The sequence below is a fragment of the Myotis lucifugus genome, unplaced genomic scaffold (genome assembly GCF_000147115.1).
Source record: "Myotis lucifugus unplaced genomic scaffold, Myoluc2.0 scaffold_68, whole genome shotgun sequence".
In the NCBI taxonomy this organism is placed as follows: Eukaryota; Metazoa; Chordata; class Mammalia; order Chiroptera; family Vespertilionidae; genus Myotis; species Myotis lucifugus.
In genome coordinates this window covers 1,399,912-1,414,027 of record NW_005871116.1, presented here as the reverse complement: position 1 = coordinate 1,414,027, position 14,116 = coordinate 1,399,912, and positions in this window count along the sequence as shown.

Below are 14,116 nucleotides of genomic sequence, written 5' to 3'. Positions count from 1 at the left end.
AAGATGGAAAAGCCTGATATGGGTAATTTCCTTTTGGTAAAAATGTCAGTCATGTACTCCGTTGGCAATTTAGTATCTAGAGATGACTGAGCTGATTTCATTTCTGGATTTAACCAAATTGAACTTCTGAGTCTGAAAAAGAGAAGAGGAGGAGGAGGCAGCAAAGGAAGAGGAGGGGTGAGTACAAGAAAAGGGAGGAGGAGAAGGAAGAGGAGGAGGGAGGAGGAGGAGGAGGAAGAGGAGGAGGAGGAGGAGGTAGAAGCAAGGAAGGAGAGAAAGAGAAAGAAAAATAAAGTAGAGTGAAGAAAAATATCTCTGTGATCCACAGCATCTGGGCTATTTGATCTTGAAGCTAAGCATGGGAGCTAATGTGCTACCCTCTGTCAATCATACATGTCAGATATTTCAAAAAGGACACCAATTTGAATAAGGAAAATTTATTCTAACTAAAGAATACGGGAAACTTCGGATGTCTTTCTATTTGGTATTTGGTATAAGTATTTGGATCATACACTTATAATAAAGTTATAATAAAATCACATTCCTATAAAATACTCTAACGTGTCCCTTTTGCTGATTTAACTATGATTTAATACTTCTATAGACATTGCACTATTTTCTTGCAATTAACTTGAATTTCAGGAAAGCACTAAAGAAGATAATTTAATGCTGTAGCTAATTTGAAGAACTAATACTGAAAAGGCTTTAGCTTTAAACATTTGTAAATTTGAGCTTTAATATATGCAGTTCCATTTTGGTTAGCAATTTAATCATTAGGGTAAAACCACAGACATAAAGCTTATAGGAAGGGATAGTAGAATACCTTGGTTGGCTATAAAAAAGCAACATTATAAACTGTTACTGTGGCTGTTTAAAAGACTTGTGTCTCCATTGCAAATAAGGAGAAAGTGTTGGAATCAGAAGATGTATTGTTAGATAACACATATAAACATAAATGCTCTAGCATATTACTGTAGTAAGATACTACCTCAGAAGAATGAGAACTTTAAAAGCTATACTAAAAAATAAAAAAATGGTTGGAAGTTACATTTCCCTCTGCAGCCAATATTTTCTTTGGAACAAAACACCAGAATGAGGAAGGTTTTTTGTGAACTTGAACCAGTAGCACTAGATTGGTGTTAAAGTTCGTTTGATGATGTTTTTTCAAGAGCCTAAATAACATTAGAAGATGGATTATGTATCTCATGTGACAAACACTGAAAGTTGCCCCTTACTTCCCACCCCCCCCCCCGCCCACAAAAAAATGATGATTTGATGTGACTGGTAAATGCTTAGATTATGGTTGAGGGTCCTTTGATAATGGGTAGATAGAAGATAGGGACATCATGGAAAAACAGAAAAATGAAAAGGCTTTTGGGCTCAAGAGGACTAGGAGAGTAGAAATAACATTTCCCAGCTATGTGGGAGGTTCCAGTACAATCTGGGCTGAGAGCTGAGGCATTTGAAAACTACGTGAACACATTTCCTAGCACTCAGATCCTGAAGAGATACAGGTTAAATGTGATCATGCAGACATTGGGATTAAAAGATATTTTTAAAGAACACAAAGAAGTCAGCAACTGCATTGAAATAAACTTGGCATCTCACGCTGGAGTTTTATATTTGCTCACCTGGGCATTGTCCCCAAGAACATTACCGTCTGTATTATTATTCTTCTGCCTCTCTAGACCTCATTTCCCAGTGAAATGTTTATGATGTAGACTCTTTTGGGGGGCAGTCTTATCTCTGGCGATAAGGGTTTTTTCCCTTCCTGGTATGAAGGGAAAGGGAGGGAAGAGGAGAGGGAGAACACTTTCACTAGGGGAATGTATGATCTGTCTTCCGGCCGATAGTGGGACAGCAGAGAGCTCATCCTGTGTTTGCTTTTTCTATTGCTTTGAAGCTCAAAATAATCTTTATGGCAAAATGGCATATTTTGGGGTGGAATATTCTGATCTCCTACAATCTCCTGCTATGTTAAAGAACTGTTTTAAGTTGATTTGAGATACTCTTACTGAAATGATCCATGATCACCCAATTTCTAGAACTTTGAAAAAAAATAAGGTGGCGTGAACTTTACATAACATATAGCCATCTTTCCTCAGAGCAGTATTTCCTAGTATTTCCTGAAGTGAGGTCCATGCATCCAGTGTAATACACACGAGGATGTAGAAAATTTATAAATTCCTTTTACACCTTTTTACTTGATACTTTAATTTTTTTGGTATTTTCAAATATTCATTTTATTTATTTAGTAAACATAAATGGTGAGGAAGTTCATGTCTATCTTGTATAGGGTGTCCCAAAATGCACGCAAGATTTGCAGTTGAATTGAATTGCAAATCTTGCGTGCATTTTGGGACACACCCTATATAAATAAATAAATCGGGTACCTCTGATTTATTTATTTTTTTTAACTATTTAGGGTTTAGAGATTTGTCTTCCAGTTCTTTTTCTTTAAGTGACTACATATTGTGTCTTTTGTGGCAAGTCACTTCTCCCTTCTAGATTTTGATTACTTAATATGTAAAACGAGGAGTTTGAATGAAAAGTCCATCTATCTTTTCAGGTTTCTACTTTTCCAGGGCCCTGGGGAGGCAACACTGTGCCTAACATAAAATTCAACTTGAAGACTGCTGTTATGTGCGTGTTCGTGGACCTGGAAACTATCGATTAGATCTACACAGCGCATGACATAATCATTTTCATTATTATTATTACTAGAGGCCTGGTGCATGAAATTTGTGCATGGGTAGGGACCCTAGGCCTGGCCATGATCAGAGCCCATCGGGGCCTTCCAGCTGCTAGCTGGAGCCTGCCTTCCTGCTGCTGGCCGGGCCTTTGTTTGTTCCGTGCCGCCCCCTAGTGGTCAGCACACATCATAGTGAGCAATCAAACTCCTGGTCTCCTGGTCAAACTCCTGCAGGGACAATATATATATAGTAGTAATTGTCATAAAAGTAGCAGTGCGAAGTTCAGATTGAAGTCAGCTCTCTTGCTACTCTCTTGCTATTCCCTTTCAGTGTGTTCACAAATAGTTCCTGAGTAAATTCCAAGCACTCAAACCAAAAAACCTTTTCTCTCTTTAGAATACTTTTTCTCGGGAAATTTTATAACTCTTTTTTAAGGCATGTTATAGATGTTCCAAGTTGCTAGGCAACTTGTCCTAGGGAACATTGACTGATAACCTTCTTGTCAAATCAATATCAGGTTCAGGTACCCAAGGAAATTCTGGTCTGAAAGAAAAGTAAGACAGGCTCTTCCCTTTCCCTTACAAGTAAAAAATAAATTTAAAAATGCCTTCTGTTTTCAAAGTTAGAGCAAAAGGTCACAGTGCATTTTTGCTCATAATATAGAAAAGTCTTTCTTAGCTTTCTCTTCATCTTTTCCCTCTAGGGCATTGCAAAGAGGATGAATGAGAGCTGGGGACAGGATAGTGGAGGAAGCACTTTTTCTCTCTTCTTTCTCTCCAACCTGCTCTCTCTAAAGCAAGGGTTCTCCACCTGTTGTCTGAGACCCTTTCAGGGGGTCTGTAAAGTCAAAACTATTTTCCTAGTTACACTAAGACATTATTTGCCTTGTCACTCTTATTTTCCTATGAATGTGCAGTGGAGTTTCCCAGAAGCTATGTGACATGTGCTATCATAGCAGATTGAATAGGGAAGGATACACGAGAATCTAGCTGTCTGCTCATAAGCCAAAGATTAAAGACATTTGCAAAAGTGCAAAACGATGCCACTCTTCCCACAAAATGCTTTTGTCTTTGAACATGTACTTTTCATAAAGACATGATATTTATGTTAATATGCCATGGATTTATTATTATTATTAAAATAAGTTACTCAGTGAATATTTGAAAAATTCTCCATTTTAATTTTAAATGTGGTAAATATTGATCGATACTAATTTACATAAAGAAAATCTCTTTATAATATTTAAGAATTTAAAGAGGTTCTGAGACCAAAAATTTGAGAACCACTGCTTCAAGTAGTTTCCTCTGTAACTGAGAAGAAAAACTAGGAAATAGATAAACCTAAAATCCAGAGAAAAAGACCAGAGGCACTGAAAAGCTGAAATAAGTCAAAAGAATAGGATATAGTACTTGGAAAACCTCTCCCAAACTCCATCATGGGGTAGATTCAATGTGAGTAATAAATGAACCCTTTAATTCAAAGTCATGTGAAAGATTAGGGCCCTGGCCAGCTTGGCTCAGTGGATAGAGCGTCAGCCTGAAGACTAAAGGGTCCCAGGTTCGATTCCAGCCAAGGGCACATGCCTGGGTTGTGGGCTTGATCCCTAGTAGGGGGTGTGCAGGAGGCAGCTGATCAATGATTCTATCTCTCTCTCCTTCTCCCTTTCTCTCTGAAATCAATAAAGAAATATATATTTTTTTTTAAAAAAAAGAAAGATTAGGCTGGAAATAATAAAATAAAGGAAGAACTAAGGATAAGTGAGAAAAGGCTCAAATTGGGCTCTAGATTTTTAATACTCAATAAGGTGCTCTTACCGTTACCTTAAAATATAGTATTTGTTTAATGCGCCACAAATTGGTGTGTCTTCGATGTTTGGATTGCTGTGTATATGGCATCTGTGTATTTGGCTTAAAGTTTACTGTTTGGAACCTGTTGTTCTCTCATCCAGTCCTGGATGGGAATGTTAGCATAGACTTACAGGTTCAGAGCAGAGATTTTGGCATCAGCTGCCTGGGTTCAAATCCCAGTTTTTCAAGTTACTTGATTTTCTCATCTACAAGGTGGTGTTGATAGCAATAGCAACTCTGTGGAGTTGCTATGAATTTAAAATGAATTAATACTTGTTACAACGTGATAAATGCTCAGCATGGTGCTTCTTAATGCAGTGCCTGGCCCATAGTATGTGCCATATGCATGTTCAGTTAATAAATGAGTGGAACCTGCAATGCCCAGGTTAGACGCCATGAAAAAGCAAGGACCTAAACTGTGAAGCAAACACAATATTGGGAGCAGATCAGAGTGAATTACTATGTGGGTTAGAATGAGTCCATAAGGCTAATCCCATGTGAAGTCAAGAAAAGCTCAACCAGCTAAAGAGGTTTTAAAACGAGAGGAAAATAGGGTTGGTCCAAATGAACCCTCATGAGAAATGCCTCACAGGAACTGAGCTCCTTTGAAGGTCTGAGGAGGCTTGGCCCACACCAGCTGACTTCCGCAAGTGTGGAAGCCATGACACTCTGAACCCAGCATTCACTCCTCCAACGATAGAAGATCACCACCACTGCTGGATGGCTCTTCATTCAAATGGCACACACAACGGGTAACCATTTCCAGTGCTAGATCTCTTCTAAAGTCTGTTCCAAAGCACTTAAGAAATGTGTTTTAAATATTTTGAGGTAGAAAGAAGGCGGAGAATTTTTTTTAAGTCATACTAAGTTTTTTCCCTCAGGGGAAATTTAATTAAATTTGAAAAAAAAAGAAGGGGAACTTTTATTTGCTCTGGCATTTAAAGTAATCTGTTCTAATCTCATTAAGTAATCCAGATGCTTTTGAAAACACCCTCATTCAGTACTTTATAATAGTTAAATTTTAATTAAATGCACTATTTATTTGCTAATCTTATTCAAAAATAGGACCTTGCAATACAAAATTTATAATTCAATTTGGCACATATGGTTGGATAATTCTCTTTTAAACAGCAAAGGCTTTTAACTATTGTGTATTCAGAAATAAACAATGGGTTTAATATTTTAAAGTTAGACACAATTTTATTTGATGTGGTTAAATATTTCACAATAGCTAAACTTCTGATTTTCAATGGAAATTATTTTGTTTCTATGAAGGTTTAGATCATTGACCTAGGATGGATTAGTCTCTGAATGCAAAATGCCTATTGTCTGTTCTATTTGAATAGAAGCTCAAATCACCGTCTTTAAGCTTATTATATAACTCCAGAATGGTAGGAGTAAACTTCTGGAAAAATTAACACTCTAGTGTCCAGTCAGTGTGGCTCAATGTTGAGTGTCAACCCATAAACCAAGAGGTCATCAGTTGAATTCCTGTTCAGGGCACATGCCCAGGTTTCAGACTCCATCCCCAGTAGGGGTGGTGCAGGAGGCAGCCAATCGATATTTCACTCTCATTGATGTTTCTATCTCTCTCTCCCTCTCCCTTCCCTTCTCTCTAAAAATCAATAAAAACATTAAAAAAAATCAACACTCTAGTATGTGCACTTCACCTTGCAGGAATCCAATAAGCATACAGGTCATGACTATAATGGATGCCCTTCTTCTAGAAGCAAAGTTGAGGAGCATAGCTTTTCAGAATTTCCAAATAGATCCTTCTCTGTGCTATTGTATAAGGAACACTGATGTAGAAGGGAGTGGCTTTTCTCCTGTTCCTCTTTAAGAACAATGAGGAAGAGTTCATTAGACATACTCGCTTTTGTTGAGAGACGAACGTCAGTTGAATACTTGGATTTTTCATGTGACATCTCTGTTGAGAGCCCCTGAAGTATTTTGTAAATGTAAAATTGTAGGCAATCTCTGGAATGGAACATAAGAAACACAAGGATTATGAAGTTATAGACATGCCCCTCAACTCTTTCAAAAGATAACATTTTTAGAGAGCTTACTAAAGAATGCATAACACCAGAGGAGAAAGGCAATTTTTTAAAAAGGTGGCTTTGAAAAAGGAGATTTCTGAGCAGAACAGAGTAAGTCCTCTGCTGCCTACGTTGATCGGCTCATTTCAAATAGTGACAGGTGAAAGCCGATGCCGGATGAAAGAGCCTGAGTGGGGACCACAGCTCGGTTAGAAGTGAGGCTATCACAGCGCTTGATGTGCGATGAGCCCTCAATAACAACAATATTAGCATATGGTTAACAACAATATTAGCATATGGTTAATTATTACCTTAGAAGGTGAAGTCGGTGGCAGTAACTGAGCCCATTCCTCCCTATTCCTTAGAGGCCCTTTCACCTACCTCCTTGCCTAAGTGGTGTTAATTCATTTATTTAACGAATATTTAGTGGGTGTCTAGTGTATGGTAGGCACTGTTTTAGGCACTAGCTGACCATCTTGATCTTACCTGGGCCTAGAAGACAGGCTCCTCCTGGAAATCACTTCCACCGTTTTGTGTTCCAGGAAACAGCTCACTGCAAAGAACCATCCTTCCTCTTACGGCTTAGATAAGACTCAATGATGACCCCCTTGTGCCGGGGTCCAGCCCCGGGGGTCCAGGGGTTCCCAAAGGTGTGGACGGAGTCGGCGAAGAATGTTTTACACGGAGACAGCGTTCAGAACTCTCTAGCTCTCTTTAGTCTCCGTGGATCTTCCTGTGCCTGGGGAGGCCACAGAGAAAGATCCCAAGGCAAACTGAGCCTTTATTTTATAGTCAGAGTTAAACAAGGAAGTGGTTACCAAAGTTACACTGTTCTTGTGAGTTTCACTTGTTTACACTGTTCTTGTGAGTTTCACTTGTTTTTGTTCTTGTTGCACTTCCCTCAGCCCATTAGCTTCCCAGGTAAGATCTAGGGAGCGTCATAAGGTCAGGCCTAATTATGCTTAAGAGGACTGTGCCCTCTAAGCTGGGACTTGTTTGTGACTTTGCCAACAGGTCAGTCCGAGGTTTAACCCTATAGCGGCTCCCCACACCCTTGTTTATCTACAACAAGGCCAGACCCTCCAAATTCCCATTCCTTATCTCGTAAGTGATTAGCTGAACCGATGGTCCCCATTGACCGATGTGAGTAAAATGCCCACTAACCCAAGTTTTCCAAACTTAGACAGGCTTCTCTCCTTCCTTCAGGAAAAAGGGAACTGGACTTTGGTGTGCCCTTGAACACAGGAATATGGAATAACCTCTCCTTCCCTCCTCAGTGACAAGAATTGGTTAACCTAGGGTTAGATATTCACTGATTGACTGTCCTGTCACTCCAGCTGCTCATCTCACTTCCACTCTTGGTTTTGTCTAGTCTCATTTAGTCCTTCCTATCAGAAATCCCTTATCGATCTGACCTGTGAGATGCTTGCAGATATCATGGTTGGAGCGCTGCCCTATTGCAAATGTCCCCACTATCCCCTCTGGATTGCCATAGTCCCCTTTCCTTAATTGGAATAATCCTTTTGAATAAGGTAAAATGAAATACAAAATTCCAAATTGTTTTTTATTTGACAGACAACACAGCAGCAAACAAAACATACAAAACCCATGCCCTCATGATGGGAGAAATAGACAAACAATAAGGAAAAAAAAGCATTTGTCCTCTTGTGAGATTGCTTAGGAGAGAAATTTAAAATGTTAGGAAGTCAGAGGGTAAGGGCATTTTTGGAGCCCTGGTAATGGTGGTTGGCAAAGAGGTGATTTTGCACTAAACTTCCTCTTAACTTCCCTTTGACTTTGTTGAGGAGACTATTGAAGAGACGATCCCTATTCAAACAGTGAGACCTAAGGAGTCAGTTTTACCTTCAGGCACAGTAGTAGTTCAAAGCCAATGCTTCTGATTTTGCAAGGGCTTGATATACATAGAAGTTGGTCCCAAACTGTATATTGGAAGGAGGATAGATGAGATGCCAGGTGGTCTTGCCACCACAGACTAAGTAAAGGTCTTACTAGCTTGGGGACATAAGGGAGAGGAATAAGGGAACACAAACAGGAGGTCCCTGAACCCTGGCCCTCTTTCTCTTGTCTGGAACGGAATCCCTGTATATGATTGAGTTAAATGATAAACCTTTGCATAAGTTTGGGAATCTGAGGTCAGAGGGTACCTTACTTTCATTGTGAAGTCAGGAGAAATGACAAACTTCTCACAGTAGCCCCTCTGCCATCCCTGTTCCCTCACACCCAAGCATGCAACCACAGAAGAAATCCTATATAATAAAAGCCTAATATGTAAGTGTCCAGTTGTCTGGTCATTGGTTCAATCAATCAAAGCATAAAATGCTAATGATATGCTAAGGCCTCTCAACTTCTTGCTATGACATGCACTGACCACCAGGGGGCAGACGCTTCGACAGGTAGGTTAGCTTGCTGCTGGGGTCCGGCCAATCGGGACTGAGCGAGATGGGCTGGACACGTGCTGAAGCCCTCCTGCGTCCCCTCCCTGGCTGGCCAACCTCCCGAGTCCTTCCCTGGCCCTGATCATGCACCAGTGGGGTCCCTCGGCCTGGCCTACGCCCTCTCCCAATCCGGGCTGAGGGACCCCTCCCCCCCGAGTGCACCAAAGTCGTGCACCAGGCCTCTAGTGGTAGGATAATATGTTTAGGCAGAGAAGGATGAAGGTGTCTCGCCACAACCCTCCCACCGACACACACATCCCAGAAAAGAACAGGAGAATGAGCAAACTTTTCTCAGCCCCTGTGAGTTGGGAGGAAGTGGCTGAGAGGACCACAGCCCTGGAGCGGCATCCATCAGGTTGAGGAGGATACAGATGTTCAGAGGTCCGTCCCTGGAGAGCAGAGGGGTTGGCGCTCTCTCTGCATGTGCATGGGGACTCCATGGAGGAAACCAACAGGTGCCAATGTCCATGCACAGAAGCCTCTCTCCCAGTGAAGGCAGGACAATACGCGAGCTAGAATTTAGAGATCTTCCAAGGAAAGAGGGCCAGAAGAATTGGAGGAAGCCTGATTTCACTGAATTCATGCCAGAGACAACTGAGACAAAATCTATTGCCCTGAATTGATCGGACGAGGTTTACTACTATCAAGTGAAATCCAACCTTAGAGATTAAGGTTTCATTTCCTGAGCATATGGTTTGAAATACCAAATTGGTTCCATTATTGTACAGTATTACTTATTTGTAGTATTTTTTAAAAATATATCTTTATTGATTTCAGAGAGGAAGGGAGAGGGAAAGAGAGATAGAAACATCAATGATGAGAGAGAATCATTGATCAAGCCCGCAACCAGGGCATGTGCCCTTGACCGGAATCGAACCTGGGACCCTTCAGTCCGTGGGCTGACACTCTATCCACTGAGCCAATCTGGCTAGGGCTATTTGTAGTATGAATAAGCAGTGAAACCATCCCACAGTGTAGCTGTTTCTGTTTCTACATTTTATTTCCCGTTATCTAGCAGAGCACCTCTGGAACTGATGTTCAGCTCTTTAATTTGGGGCACTCAGTAAACATGCTTTTGTTTGTTAGTCTTCTTGTGTCTTCCCCATGAAAATTCCCTTTGGGTATCCCTTCACATTAGCCCGAAGAGGAGAGGCACCTTCTCGTTAAGGAGAATGAAAAACGAAACCATCTCACCAGTGTTATCTCACTGCACAACTCCAGGGGGCGGCACCTACACTGTAGTGCATGTAAATGGTGCTTCCTTGAGTATCACAAAGTGAATTGCACCACTTGCAGGCAGCCACTCTTTAATAACCTGGGTATATTTACTTTCACCCAGCATTTAATGCGTATTTTATACCTTTTGTAAACATATTTTAATCCTTGCCTAAAAATTTTAAAATGTACTAAGTATGTCATAATTTATATAATAATTTATATTTTTTAGACAACTAGTATGTTTACTAGTATATTTTCCTATTAAAATTTAAATGGATAGCCCTAACCAGTTTGGCTCAGTGGATAGAGCATCGGCCTGCAGACTGAAAGGTCCCAGGTTCGATTCCGGTCAAGGGCATGTACCCTGGTTGCGGGCACATCCCCAGTAGGAGGTATGCAGGAGGCAGCTGATCGATGTTTCTCTCTCATCCATGTTTCTAACTCTCTATCTCTCTCCCTTCCTCTCTGTAAAAAATCAATAAAATATATTTTTTAAAAATTTAAATGGATAACTATTTTGTATACAATTATTTCTTCACATTTTGAATTGCTGCTTTGTGACAAATTCTTAGAAATAGGTCAAAGGGCATGAACATTCTCAAGACTCTTAATACTCCACTAAAAAATATTTTCCAGGAATATTCTTCTGATTTACTTTCCCATTAATGGCTTATGAGAGTGGCTTTTTCACAACTTTGCCAGGATTAAGCAGTCCATTTATCAAATGGCAATTGGCAAAGATGAAGACAGTGAATGAGCTGGAGGGAGTATATATGACTTGTACATTTCAGGAGGACAATTTGTCATTTTCTGAAATGACTTTAATGTATGCAAGGACATTAGAAACATCACACCATTGAATGAATAACATCAATGACAAAAGTTTTTTGTAAGAGAAAGTGGGAAGCATGTGCAAAAATGAGCATTGAACAATGTTTATTAAGATGTTGCAAAGTAGTGAAAAATGGAAGCAACTTAAATAGATTATTGAAAAATTATAAAATAACTGCATACTAAAGCATTATAAAGCTACTAAAATGTTGTAGAAAAATATTTAACATGGAATGTTAATGAGTTTAGTAAAAAAAATTAACCAACATATCAGAAAAAAATATTTTTGAATTCTTAAAAACTATATGTTGATTTAAAAATAAGAAGAAGTGCTTCTTATTTTTAGAAAGAGATATCAAAATATCAACAGTAGCATTTGGGGTGATTCTGTTCATTTCTTTTGTTTTTCTCACTATGCTTTATTCTATAATAGAATTCCCATATGTGGATAATTCCACATATTTCACCATTGATAAACATTAATCAACTTTTTAAAGATTAAAAAGTTTTAAATTCATATAAATGTGTTAGTTACACTTGGAAGTCCATCTGAACAAATAGCACATCTCCCTAAGTCCCCTTTCCCAATGTCTCCCCTCCCAGTCAAACCTAATTATTGCCAAGTTAAATACCCCTTTGCTCCTCAAAATGCTGCCTGTTAACCAATGGCCACCACATCTTCAGGGAGGTCTCCAGCCCCATTCAAGACCTCCAGAATGAGAACTGACAGGTTCAATTTCTCTATATGATTTGTATTCCCATTATCATTTGAGAGACGCTGGGTCAGGAGTAATGAGAATGAATGCTTTCAATTTCCTTCTTTTTTGTTTTTGTTTCTGATTTAAACCTGACCTTGGGGGTAGAAACAACTATTATAGGACCATCTGCCCAGCTTGAAACGAATTTTATTTTTCAAGTGCCGCTGTATGATTTCAAACCAAACAAATCAAGAGAAAGTTTACGTTTTCCTGGAAAATTCAGATGGGGGGGGGGGAAATCTCAGACATTTGCTTAAGTATATCTGTCAATGAGATCTATTGTTCAAGTGATGAGATTCCTTCTTCGTAACCACAGACCTCACTGAACAAAAACATAGATGCCTTTACATGAGCAAGTTTTACATCATGGCTCAGGGAGGACATGTTCTGCTGCCAGGGCTTCTTTTTTGGTGAAAGTGGCTACTTTCTTTTTTTTAAAGATTTATTTATTAATTCATTTATTTTCTTTATTGATTAAGGTATTACATATGTGTCCAAAAGTGGCTACTTTCAAAACTACACTCCTAAACATATGAATAGTTCAACTAAAACAATTCAGAAAAATAACATGACCCCTTACACTTCTCACATCTGGTGGAAAATAATATCCCTGGTTTGAAAGAGCAGATGGAAAGTGTTTTCCTGGAGATCAACATTAATAAAACAATCTCTTCAATCCTTGCAAGAATTTCCCTGTGGGTACACCTGTGACAGAGTTCCAGGGAAAGAAGGAAAGAGCCCCGTGGAGACAATCACGTCTCCTCGTGTCACCGACGAGGAGCAGAAAGGAGAATCTCTAAAACAGCTCTCCCGCTGCTTCTGCTTTCCTGAGTGGTTTCTGTGCGCATTCCCAGAAGCTGCTTACGTAGCTCATCAGTTTGGGGCAGGTGCAGATGGCCACACCAGGTCAATTCTTTGACTTTCCTGGTTTCAACAGGTGGGGTCTAATGCCCCTCTCTTTGCCGTTGCGGTGGTTTGGTGACCAACAGAATTCAGAGAAAGTGGCATCGAATTCTCTTCAGGGCTGGCTGGGAGGAAAGCCACGCAGCTCTTGCCTGGCCCCTGAGCAGCCAGGCTGCTGGATGCTTCCCCAGGACTCGCTCCTCTGGGGACCTGGCAGGCGTGCTGTGAGAAGCCCAGGCCATGTGTGATTGCTCTGGGTGACACCCCGCTGACAGCCCCGGGAGTGAGTCAGTTTGCTGTCCATTGCAGTCGATGATTGATGATTGAAACCTCGGCCAGCGTCCGACGGCGACAGCATGCGAGGTCACAGTGAGGATCACCAGCTGAGTTCTGCCTGAATTCACGATCCCAAAATTATAGCAGAAGAGCTGTGTAAGATGCTAAATGTGAAGTAATTTCTCTCACAGCGACAGACAAAGCACCAACAAATGCCCGCAACCCTGTTGTGGAGGCTGCTCTCTGTTGCCCATGTCACCAATAGCAACCATAGCTTTGCCTGGTCATCAGTGATGATCTGAGATGGCTAAAACGTCATTTTCCGAGCTTCATTTTGTTTTTCAAAACTTAATTACTCAATTGAGCCGACTGACAGCAAAAATGAATTGCGTTGTTGCTAGGATTGCATTTGTAGAATGAAGGCAATAGCTTTGAGTACTTTAACCCATTAGAAAGCTAGGCACCGGCTAAGAGGAGGATTACCTAAAAGGTAAGGAAAAACTAGTGAACGAGAGAATAAAAGCACAGTCGGTTGCTTTTGCAGAAAGCTTTTAAAAACATAATGTTGTCCCACAATTGTTCCAGAGCCAAAGTTTTTTCCCAAAACTTTAACAAACATTTATTTTTTTGTGAAAAACACCAACTATTTTCAATTACTAAAACATGTTGATATCCAACACATGGCTAAAGGGATTTCTAATTTAAAGTAAGAGTTTCTTGCTTGAGTGGCAGGTTACTCTCAGTCTACAACTTGGTATTCTTGACTAAACAAAAACTGAAATGTCTAAGGTAAAGACCTCAATCACTTTATGCCATTTTTAACTAGAGTCCAAAGACAGCTTCCTGCCCCTACAGGCCAGCTTCATCCATCTATTCAACTATCTAAACACAGGATACAATCTAAACTTGTTCCTTCTTTGATGCTCACCCAGGCCATGTTTTGGCATATTTGAATCGGGCATAGGAATCCCAGATGTTGTCCATAGGTGTGTGTTTTTCAGAGCTGAGGGGGAGAGGATTCCGTGATGCTATGATGGCCAGAAGATCCAGAATTACTGATTTCTACTGTGTGGTCCTATATCCTCTTGTCTCCCTGAG